Source organism: Sus scrofa, chromosome 2 (genome assembly GCF_000003025.6).
Source record: "Sus scrofa isolate TJ Tabasco breed Duroc chromosome 2, Sscrofa11.1, whole genome shotgun sequence".
Taxonomy (NCBI): domain Eukaryota; kingdom Metazoa; phylum Chordata; class Mammalia; order Artiodactyla; family Suidae; genus Sus; species Sus scrofa.
In genome coordinates this window covers 50,080,593-50,092,023 of record NC_010444.4, presented here as the reverse complement: position 1 = coordinate 50,092,023, position 11,431 = coordinate 50,080,593, and the positions used below count along the sequence as shown (strand labels likewise).

Here is an 11,431-nt window from a genome sequence, read left to right as displayed (position 1 = left end):
ATGTGAGAAAAAAGAATGTATGTATGTATGTGCAACTGTACAGTAGGAAATTGACGAAACACTAAAAACCAGCTACAATGGAAAAAAGTAAACATTATTAAAAATTTAAGAGATTATACAGAGACAGACATCTAATTCAGTTAAGAGAAGAGGAAATGTAGTTCAAATGTATTTATTAAATGACCATCTTGAATTTACCATATCTGCAGATGGTGAATAAACTAAAATTAAAAAAATCAAACATAACTACAATGATGGAATTTGTTCTCTTGGACTTTTCTGATATTCCCAACCTCCAGTGAATCATTTTTGTGATTTTTTAGTCATCTACCTGACCATCCTGTCATGAAATAGTGTCATAATACTGATAACCCTCCTATCCACACTCCCATGTATTTTTTCTCAAAAATTTTTCCTTTTTAGAAATCTGTTATGTAACTTTCACTATTCCAAGAATGCTAATGGACATTTTGACCCAGAAGGGACACATTTGTTTCACTGCCTGTGCTATACCAATGTGTTTTTTCTTATGTTCAGAGGCTCAGAGTGTCTTCTTCTGACAGTGATGGCCTATGATGGCTATGTGGCCATTTGTAACCCTCAGCACTATGTCTAGTCATGAACCACAAGCTCTGTGTCCAGCTGGTCACCACCTCCTGGCTCAGTGGAGTTCCTTTCATAATTGGGAAAATGTGGCAGATTCTACCTCTGCCCTTTTGTGGGTCCAACACAGTTAAGCATTTCTTCTGTGACCTCCCCACAATACCCAAACTTGCTCATGGGGATGCATTTGTGATGAGATAGAGGTCTATGAGGTTTCTGTGACATTTATCATGCTTCCATTTCTGTTGTCTCCTATGGCCACATTATCCCCAACATTCTGAAACTGTCATCAGCCAGAGCATGGGCTAAAGCCTTCTCCAAATGCTCTTCCTACCTGACTGTTGTGGTTCCATTCTAATAAAACAGCAACCATCACTAATTTGCAACTCAAACCAAATCAAGCTGAAGGGGCTGGGAAACTGATCTATTTTTCTACACAATTTTGTTCCAATGTTGAATTCCATGGTATATACTCTGAGGAACAAAGACATCATGGTGGCACTGAGAAAACTACTAACCAAGTTACTAACCTGATTCAAAGACTTGACCTTACAGAAGGGATTTGCATATGTTTGTCATATAATACAAACAGAAAAGATCTACTTTTGTTTCTATGTTTATATAAAGATAGTTAATATCATCACTGCAAACTCACACTATGTTAAAGGACCTTAGTTTCATAGCATTAAGGGCTTCTGTGTAATCAAAGCACAAATTATCCCCATGATAATGATCTAAGCTGAAGATCCATCTTTTCTCTTACTGGAAACTAGTGAGTTAAGAGATTGTCTGAGCAATGACAGTTAACTGAAAGAGTCATATAACCAGGGATTAGGGTTATGCTCTGTGAGAAATTTTAACTTTCCCATTGCTTCAGATATATCTGTTGCTTTTTCTGTACCTATGATTGTATTAGACAATGAGAAACAAACAAACAAACAAACATAAAACAGCAGCAGCTAAGATGGTGGATCAGGGTTATCTTAATGGTTGATTGTGTTTTTCCTTGTTTCTGTGTTTCGCAATTATCCACATTCCTTTAAGACAACACTGATTGTTCTTTCCTAACATCATTTCCTCCCTCTTGTAGCTTCACGTTTGGCTTTGGTAATGTCTGTTTAGTATTAGATGTTTCTGGAATTTTCACTATAAACTATGCATGTTAGGTTGAATGTTGGCCCCTCTAAATATATGTCAATTTAGAACCTGCAAATGTTAACTGATTTGGAAAAACATAAAGACTGTGGCATCTGTAATTAAATTAAGGATTTTGAAATGATCTCATCCCAGTTTAAGGTGAACATTCAATCCTATAATCAGTGTTCTTAGTTCTTATAATGGGAAGAAAGAGAAATGAAGTTTAGACAAGATGTACAGAGATACAGAAAAGAACATCATGTGAAGATGGAGTCAGTGATTACAACTGATGCAGCCATGAAGCCAGGGTGTTCAAGAGCCACTAAAAGCTAACAAAAGCAGGAGTGGTTCTCCCTTTAGAGCCTTTGGAGGGAATTCCAGCCAACAGTGTGATTTTGGACTCTGGCTTCTAGAAATGTGAGACTAAATTTTTGTTGTTTTAAGCCACTCAATTTGTGATCATTTGTTATAGTAGATCTAGGAAAGTAATACACCACATATATGGTGATTCATTAAAATGCTTTTCTTTATGAGTTCCCACTGTGGTGCAGTGGGTTATGAATCTGACTGCAGTGGCTGGAGTTGCTGTGGAGGCCTGGGTTCAATCCCCAGCCTGGCACAGTGGGTAAAGGATCTGGTGTTGCCACAACCGTGATGTGATGCCACATAAAGCAAATAAGTCAGAAACTATTTGAAATCCCACCACTGCAGAAAAAGCCAATATTCTCATCTAATCCACATCCTCCCAGATACTACTAATGTGCATATACATCTACTACAATGCTGCACATGTAGAATATTATATGAAGTTATGGATGCTATCCTTCTTTATTTGACCAAAAAGAGATATGTTTTATACCCTATATATTTTATCTCACATGTCAGGAATGCTTGGGATTTCTTCAGCAAAGTGGCTCTAAAATATTGTCTTTAGAGGCTGTGCAGTGTTATACAGACAATATACTCCAGTGTCTAATATGTTCCAACTGAGAGCACCTTCCATTTGTTCCCAGTTGTCTTTTGTGCTATTAGAAACACTCTTAGTAAACATTCTTGAACAAACACATGTAATAATCATTCTTGGGTGAATACTATTTTTGTAAGATTACATCTCATTGCTACAGTTTTGTAAAATAAAATAATAAATATTTTAAATTAAAAAAAAATCCTGCCCCCTAAAGGACACAGAACTTATTCCAGAGGATTAAAAAAAATACTTTTTTGGGAGTCTTTTTAGGGCTGCACCCCCAGCATATGGAGGTTCCCAGGCTAGGGGTCCAATCAGAGCTGTAGGCACTGGCCTACACCACAGCTCACAGCAATGCTGGATCCTTGACCCACTGAGTGAGGCCAGGGATCAAACCTGCAACCTCATGGTTCCTATTCTGATTCATTTCCACTGCACCACAACTTACAGAATGGGAGAAAATAGTTTCAAATGATGCAATGGACAAGGGCTTAATCTCTAAAATATACACATAACTTATACAACTCAACAGCCAAAAAGCCAACCACCCAATTGAAAAATCAGCAAAAGACCTGAATAGACATTTCACCAAGGAAGATTTACAGATGGCCAACAAGCTCTTAAAAAATGCTCAACAGCCCTGATTATCAGAGAAATGCACCATGAGATACCACCTCATACCAGTCAGAATGGCCATCATTAATAAGTACAAAAATAACAAGTGCTGGAAGTGTTGTGGAGAAAAGGGAACCCTCCTGCACTGTTGGTGGGAATGTAAGCTGGTACAGCCACTATGGAGAACAGTAGGGAGGTATCTTAGAAATCTATACATAGAACTATCATATGACCCAGCAATCCCACCCTTGGCCATATATCCAGACAAAACTTTCCTTAAAAAAAATACATGCACCCACATGTTCATTGCAGCACTATTCACAATAGCCAAGACATGGAAACAACCCAAATGTCCATTGACAGGGAAGAAATGGTATATATACACAATGGAATACTACTCAGCCATGAAAAAGAACAAAATAATGCCATTTTCAGCAACATGGATGGAACCAGAGACTCTCGTCCTGAGTGAAGTAAGTCAGAAAGAGAAAGACAAATACCATATGATATCAACTGTATCTGGAATACAATATAGGGCACAAAGGAAACTTTCTACAGAAAAGAAAATCAAGGACTTGGAGAATAGCCTTGTGGTTGCCAAGGGGGAAGGGGAGGGAGTGGGAGGGACCAGGAACTTTGGGTAAATAGATGCAGAATGTTGCCTTCAGGGTGGATTAGCAATGAGATCCTGCTGTGCAGCACTGGGAAATATGTCTAGTCACTTCTGATAGAGCAGGATAATATGAGAAAATAGAATGTATACATGTATTTGTAACTGGGTCACCATGCTATACAGTCAAAATGATATATATATATATAGTAAATAAATTTTAAAAATAAAATAATTATCTTTAACTCTATCCATAAATATGGCCCATTCATCACAATATTTTAAAATATTTTTCTCTTTACCTATCTGAGATTCTGTGATCCATTATCATATAGTTTTCTTGCAGCAAAATACAACTCCTTTCCTCTATTTTTCCTTTGTAATTTTATCTAAGAAATCTAACTTTAAATACTATTATTAGTTACTCTGGACATGCAAATTGCCAAAGTACATGAATGGCACTAAAACACACACAAGCACACATACTGTCTTACTTCACTTCCTGTTCATGTCACTCAATATCGGGCAGTCAACACAATGACAATTCTCTTCACAATTTATTAACATTTATTCTCTAACTTCCCCAAACCAATATATATTTGCCTTTTCATTAAATCTACTTCCATTTCCACCTTCCATCCCCATGAGCTATTGTTTCTATCTTAATACTTTGATAAATAAAACTGAACCAACAACTATTCTGTCATATTTCCCTATTTCCATTAATGCTAGTTTTCAAAATTACCTTAAGCAAATATTTTAATTATAAATATCATGATTACTGTAATTTGACTTATATCTAATTTTATTTTACCTTATCATTAAGAAAGTTAAGAATCATATTTGTTAGCATAAGCCATTAATTTGTTTTCAGATAAAGATCTCAGAATTTCATAATTTTGTATTTTGTTTTTTGTATCTTTAACCTCAGATTTATAACTATTATTATATAAAGAGTTATAATAGCAAAATTATAGCTTACCCACATGGATCTGCATAAAGATATCTATGTCAATGTAAGTGTTTTTTAATCTGTAAACTTTTACATTGCTTTTGGGTCAGGAAGTCACTGTCATTCTACAATATTCTTAGCTTCAAACATTGGCTGCTTTTAAACAGTAAGTAGTTATGCTTACCCTGGGAAACATCTTCTCTTGTGTATCAATTTAATTTCTAGAAGACTGCTTCTGTTTGGCAATTACCTGAATTGTTTAAATCTACATTTTCTGTATATGACCTGTCCTGGTCAGCCCCTTCTGGGAAAACTCCCACTCCTCTAAAGAGGGGTGGAACCTTAGTGGAAAATACTACTTACTCATCTAGTAGTATTTTCCAGAAAAAGTTAAAATTGTTCATATTTATTGTATTTCATACCTTAATAATCAGTGTGGACTTGTCTTCCCTGTTTTTATTCCCATAATTCATCCAAACCTAGAATTTTCATACCTTTACAAAAATGTGTCTCACAATTTATCACATGAACATGATATGCTTGTTCTCTTCAGTATAGTGGGTTGTGAGATCCCTTTTCAGAAGTAGAACATTCTGTCCTTAGATTAACTCTTGTGGAACTTAAAGCACATTGTATCTGCTGATAAAAATCTAGATAGTTCTACTCACTTTTAGAATGTCTACTTAGGCATTAGGGAAGGCATCTAGCTGACTCAAAACACAAGAAATCTTAAAAATAAGCATTTTAAACAAGATTATCTAAGATAGGAAAACAAAAAAGAGAATTTTCTGTAAAAAGCCATTTTCCATTTTGGCAACTATCAGACAAGTGTGGAAGTAAAACTTCAGGTATGAAATTAGAAACCCAAATATCCACTTCTATTTATCTTCATATTCATTTCTTCCTATTTTGAGATTCTTTGACAATTTGAAACACTGTCACTGTTTCTAAAACTGCATTCCTTTTTTTTTTTTTTTTTTTTGCACTTTAAGCCTTCTCTTTACTCTTTACAGCATGCCTCCCACACATTGACACTCTATACTCTATTAGGACTGATTTGGTATCACTGTGGGGGTTCCCTCTTGTTGATTTAAAAATAAGAACTGCACTCATGGGTTGCCTCAAATAACCTTTGTCTGTTACAGACTGGGACAAATTGCATGTCCATTGTCTATTGGATTTGACTGATCTAATCCTGATCATTGAGATAATGAATTGGGTATTTCTTTATTTGATTAAATATCACCATCCCCTGAAAACAAATCTAAAAACTGAGATAATTCCTCAAATATATTAGTGGTTAACAAAATAAAGAAGCATCTCAAAAACATATCACAGTACAATTTTTGCAGTCAGTGATGAATAAATTCTGATTGCTTTCATCTGCAATCAGAAGTTCTGCAGTTCCTAGTTCCTCTTTGTAGTATCATGTTGGATCTTCAGCATGCAGAAAGCTGAAAAGGAAAGACAGACTTAAAATAAGGAAACCAAGACACTCTTAAGAGCCTCAACATATAAGAGACACATTGCATCTATCCACATGTCAATCCACATGACCAAATTTACTTATGAGAAGGTTAGGGAATGGTGTTTACTGTATATCAGTGAAATAGAAATGCACTTGTAGAGCATCAAGCCAGACTGTGCCACAGTCCCCACTTTTGGTCACTAATAATGCATCATAGAATGCTGTTATATGCATACTTTTACATTTAAGATTTAACATGACATTTACATGACAGAATAATTACTCATGGCATATATCTATAGACATCTATAGATATTTTGAGTCTAATGGAACACCATTTTTATTTTTCAGTATGCTCAGATTCTTAAATTAGCAACATTATTGAGCATAATTTACATAAAGTACAATCTTTACAATACAGTCAGAGAGATTAGTTGAGATACACTTGACATACAGCATTATATTATTTTCAGGTGTACAACATAAAGATTTGGTATTTTATATGAACACCACTATAGGTATAGTTAACATCCAACATCACCCAAAGTTACACATTTTTTCTTGTAATTAGAGCTTTTAAGATCTCCCTTAGCATCTTTCAATTAAAATATACACTATATTAACTATAGTTACTGTTATACATTTGTTGGATTGCTGTATATTTTTAATAATGGATTTAAAAATATGGCTGGATTTAAAAATCACTGCCTTGCTTGTGTTTTATTTCTCTCACATTTCTTGTTTTTCCTTCTAATATGCTTTTTGGAATTTGTGTGTGTTTTTAATATTTCACATAATCTCTACCATTTGTTTTTATTTAATATTCCTTGTTAATTTTTTAGCAGTAGCTGTAGAGTTTCCAAAATAAATAATTTACCTACTACAATCTATCATTAAAGAAGTTAAACTATATCATGTAAAAGGTAAGATCCAGAAAAGAAAATACTCATATTTCTATAAACCTATCTTTTGTTTTGAATTATTGCCATTTTATTCTTAATAGTTTATAAATACCATGATATACTTATAGTGTGTTTTTAACAACTATTTATAATTTAATTGGCTTTTAAAAATAGGAAAAATGCTATTAATATCAGCAGTCTTATTTTCCATTTTGAGATCTGTTCATTCTTTGTGCTGATCTAAATTATAATCTGTATTATTTTCTCCCAGTAGAAGAGCTTTCTTTAATATTTCTTATTTGCAAATTTGCAGGTACTATATTTTCCCTTAAATTTGTTTTAAAAAAATTTTTTTAAATTTCACTTTCTGTTTTGCAGAATTATTTCAAAGCATTTTATATTGATATTTGTTTTGGCCTGATCTTTAAAAGATGTAATCCATTCTTTCTGTCCTAGTTTCTGAATTGAAATCTGCATTAATTAAATCTATTCCACTGTCATAATAAAGCTTTTCCTTTGGCTACCTTTACCTCTTTATCATTTTTTTTTTTTGTAATTTCATTATATGTATTGGCATCAGTGAATGTTTATGCTTCTTACAGTTTCTGAACATTACTTACTTTGGGGTTTTATAGTTCCAGGTTTTATTTTTAATTTTTGGCTGTTATGATTTAAATGCTTTTTAAGTCTATCTTTCTGAGATACCAATAATATGTACAATAAATTTTAGGACACTGATCTAAATGTTTCTGAAGTTCTGTTTTTGTTATTAAATCTGTTTTTTTTTCTTTTATTTCTAATTAACTCAATTTGAAATAAGAGTTTTAACTAAAGAACAACCCCCCTTTGGCTAAAAAGGCAGCTGAAAGCCTTTCCAGCTATGCTCCCCACTATATCACCCTTCTTGTAATAAGGTAACAACTGTGTGCCCTATGTCCAAGCCAGCAGCCCTGCTAATCATGTACCCAGCATTGCTTATCGGTTCTGCTTCTGTAACCTTGCTTGCTCAGTTTCTTAGGGAGGAACACTGTCTGCTTGGGGATGGGGAGGGGAAGGTCCAGGATGCTTACATGGGAAAATCAAGACCTTGTAAAGTATAAAAGTTACTGAGAACAAAGACCTGGTGCTCAGGCTCTGGAGGTGACTCCTCTGAGCCTGCCCCAGTACTGAATAAACTTTGCTTTTCCATATCTCCGAGTGCTGTTGGTCTCCTTCCACTGCCATGATTTTTGCGGTTTCCACAACATTTTTGTTTTCAATTTCCCTAAAAATTTCTCTTTCAGTGAATAATGTGCATTAATTTCACTGTAAAATTTTACTTTTAGGGAGTTCCCGTCGTGGCGCAGTGGTTAACGAATCCGACTAGGAACCATGAGGTTGCGGGTTTGGTCCCTGCCCTTGCTCAGTGGGTTAACAATCCGGCGTTGCTGTGAGCTGTGGTGTAGGTTGCAGATGCGGCTCGGATCCCGCGTTGTTGTGGCTCTGGCGTAGGCCAGTGGCTACAGCTCCGATTAGACCCCTAGCCTGGGAACCTCCGTATGCCGCAGGAGCGGCCCAAGAAATGGCAAAAAGACAAAAAAAAAAAAATTTTACTTTTAGGTGTCTTAGATAAATTTTAGATCTATTAGGTAACTTTTATTTTTATTTATTTATTATTTCTATTTTATTTATTTTTAAATACTTTTATTTTATAATTTCCTTTTTATAATTTTTCTATATTTTATTTTTATTTACTTTATTTTTTATTTAATTTCAGATATTTCATCTTCAAAAGATTGTTTTTTCTCACATTTCTTTATTGAGAATATGTTTTTCTTTAAGAAATTGTTCATAGTTGTAAATATTTAATTTATGCCCATGTATACTTATTCCATCATTCCTTTCAATTGGTGGTTTTATTTCTACTGACTGAATTCTTTCCTTGTTGTGGATCACATTTTTCTGCTTTGTGACATATCTAGTATTTTTTTAATTGGGTGCTGATCATTATAGTTATTATGTTGCATATATGAATTTTATTCTCTTTCTTTAAAGATTGTTTTGAACACACTTCAGGTTTCAGGGAAAAAAAACAACTTAATTTTGAGTGATCTCAGCCCCTTTCAATTCATGCTCAATGTACATCCATAAGTACACCTTTTTCTTTGTGGGTTCCTCTCACTCATATTTGGGTTTAGGACATCTTCTATTAGCCACTTCATACACAATTTCAATATATAATTCTCTCTGCTTGCACATATCAGGCAGCTGTAGGACAATACATTTACAATTGTTAGATCACCATTTTTATCTGCCTGAGCACTGTCTTCAGGATTTCAGAGTTATTAGCACAAAATCAAACTCAATTTAATCATTTTTCCTAAAGATTGGAGATATGAAACAATTTTATTTATAAACTGGTCCTGTTTTTGTGTGTGTGTGATTTCTCTATATTCTGCTGGCAAACCAAATGGTTTTCTCTTTAGCTTATCTGTTTTATTTTCATTCCTGATCACAGCCATCTAAAATAATTAAATAGGTACTTTGAAATTTCTCCTGGAAATTTCTTTGGCCAAATTTACAAATTCATTAGGTACCTTTAATGTCTTCCAAGTTATTGCAGGTATCTATTCATCCCTTGTATCCCCATGAATGTGAGCAAATCTCTGAGATATCTCTGAGCAAATGAATTAGATAAGGTATATGCTCCACCAGGTTCTTTTTTAACCATAAGAGCTGCCAGTGTTTTATTTGCCTGTGTATTTTTGGCATCTGTAGAACAATGGCTAGTCATTCACACAGCTTCCTCTGGCAGTTTATCTCCACTTTTCCACCATCAACTAACAACTCCATGATTTATTCTGCTTTCACAAAGATCTGAACTCTCAGCTTTTCTCAACTCCTCCTCCAACCAGGTCACAGTGTTGCAGAAACTACAAAAACCATGGCAGCGGAAGGAGACAAATGGCACTCAGAGATGCAGAAAAAACAAAGTTTATCAGCACTTGTGCAGGCTCAGAGGGGTTACCTCAGAGTCTGAGCCCCAGGTCTTTGTTCTCAGCAACTTTTATACAATGCAGGGTCTTGTTTTTCCTGCTCCGGACCTCCCTCCTTTCCCAAGCAGACAGAAACTAAGAAACTGAGAAAGCAAGGTTACAGAAGCGGAACTTATAAGCAATGCTTGGAACACTGATAGCAAGGCTGCTGGCTTGGACATAGGGTACGTAGTTGCTACATTATTATAAGAAGGATGGTATGAGGCTTGCAGCTGCCTTTTCAGCCAAGAGGGGGTTGTTTCTTAGTTAAAACACTTATTTCAACAGGACCACAAGTGTTTTTAATTTTGACAATGCTCTCTCTATAGGAACTAGCCTCTGTATTGGTTATCTAGTGCTGTGCTAAAATAATTACAATTTATTCCCTCATGATTCTGTCCCATTGCAATTTGCTCTGCATTTCACTCAGTTGGCTGGTCCATGTTCAATATTTTCTGTAAAAATTTTTCTGCAACTGTTTTTCTTGGTAAATTGGTTTCTTCTATTCATCCCTTGTATCCAATTTCTATTGTTTTTAAAGACATTTCTGATAGGAGTATTAACTCAAATTATTGGTGATTCATTCATTTTTTTTGCTTTGGTCTTGGCCAGAATACATTCTCTACTTAGTTTGTCAGCAGGGTTGTTAATATACATTTGTGGTCTATTTTCCAGGTAGAAAGTTGCCATGCACTTCCCTACCTGCTTTGGAAATAGGGCTATCCCCATGAATGTGAGCAAATCTCTGAGATATCTCTGAGCAAATGAATTAGATAAGGTATATGCTCCACCAGGTTCTTTTTTAACCATAAGAGCTGTCAACACAAGGATCTTCAGAGATCTGTTGCTTGCATTTGTGAGGTCTTTATTAAATAAGCATTCAATATTGAAAATATTCACTGCAAACAGTGAAACAGCCCAAGCAACTATCATTATTTTCCTTAACCACAATGAATACAGATTTAAAATTTGCTTTCTGTTTTTTGATTACACAGAAAACACAGGCCCATAGTAAACAACAACAAAATTTCTGTTAAACAAAATTTACTCTGAGATATCCACAATGACATAGTCGATTACGTTTATATTCATCATTTTCTGGAGTTCCTGTTGTGGCTCAATGGTAATGAGTCTGACCGGTATCCATGAAATTTTTAAATTTT

General features: G+C 34.7%; 1 pseudogene; it reads left to right on the top strand.

Annotated features, from left to right (window-relative positions):
* On the top strand, positions 255-1,137 carry LOC110259728 (annotated as a pseudogene).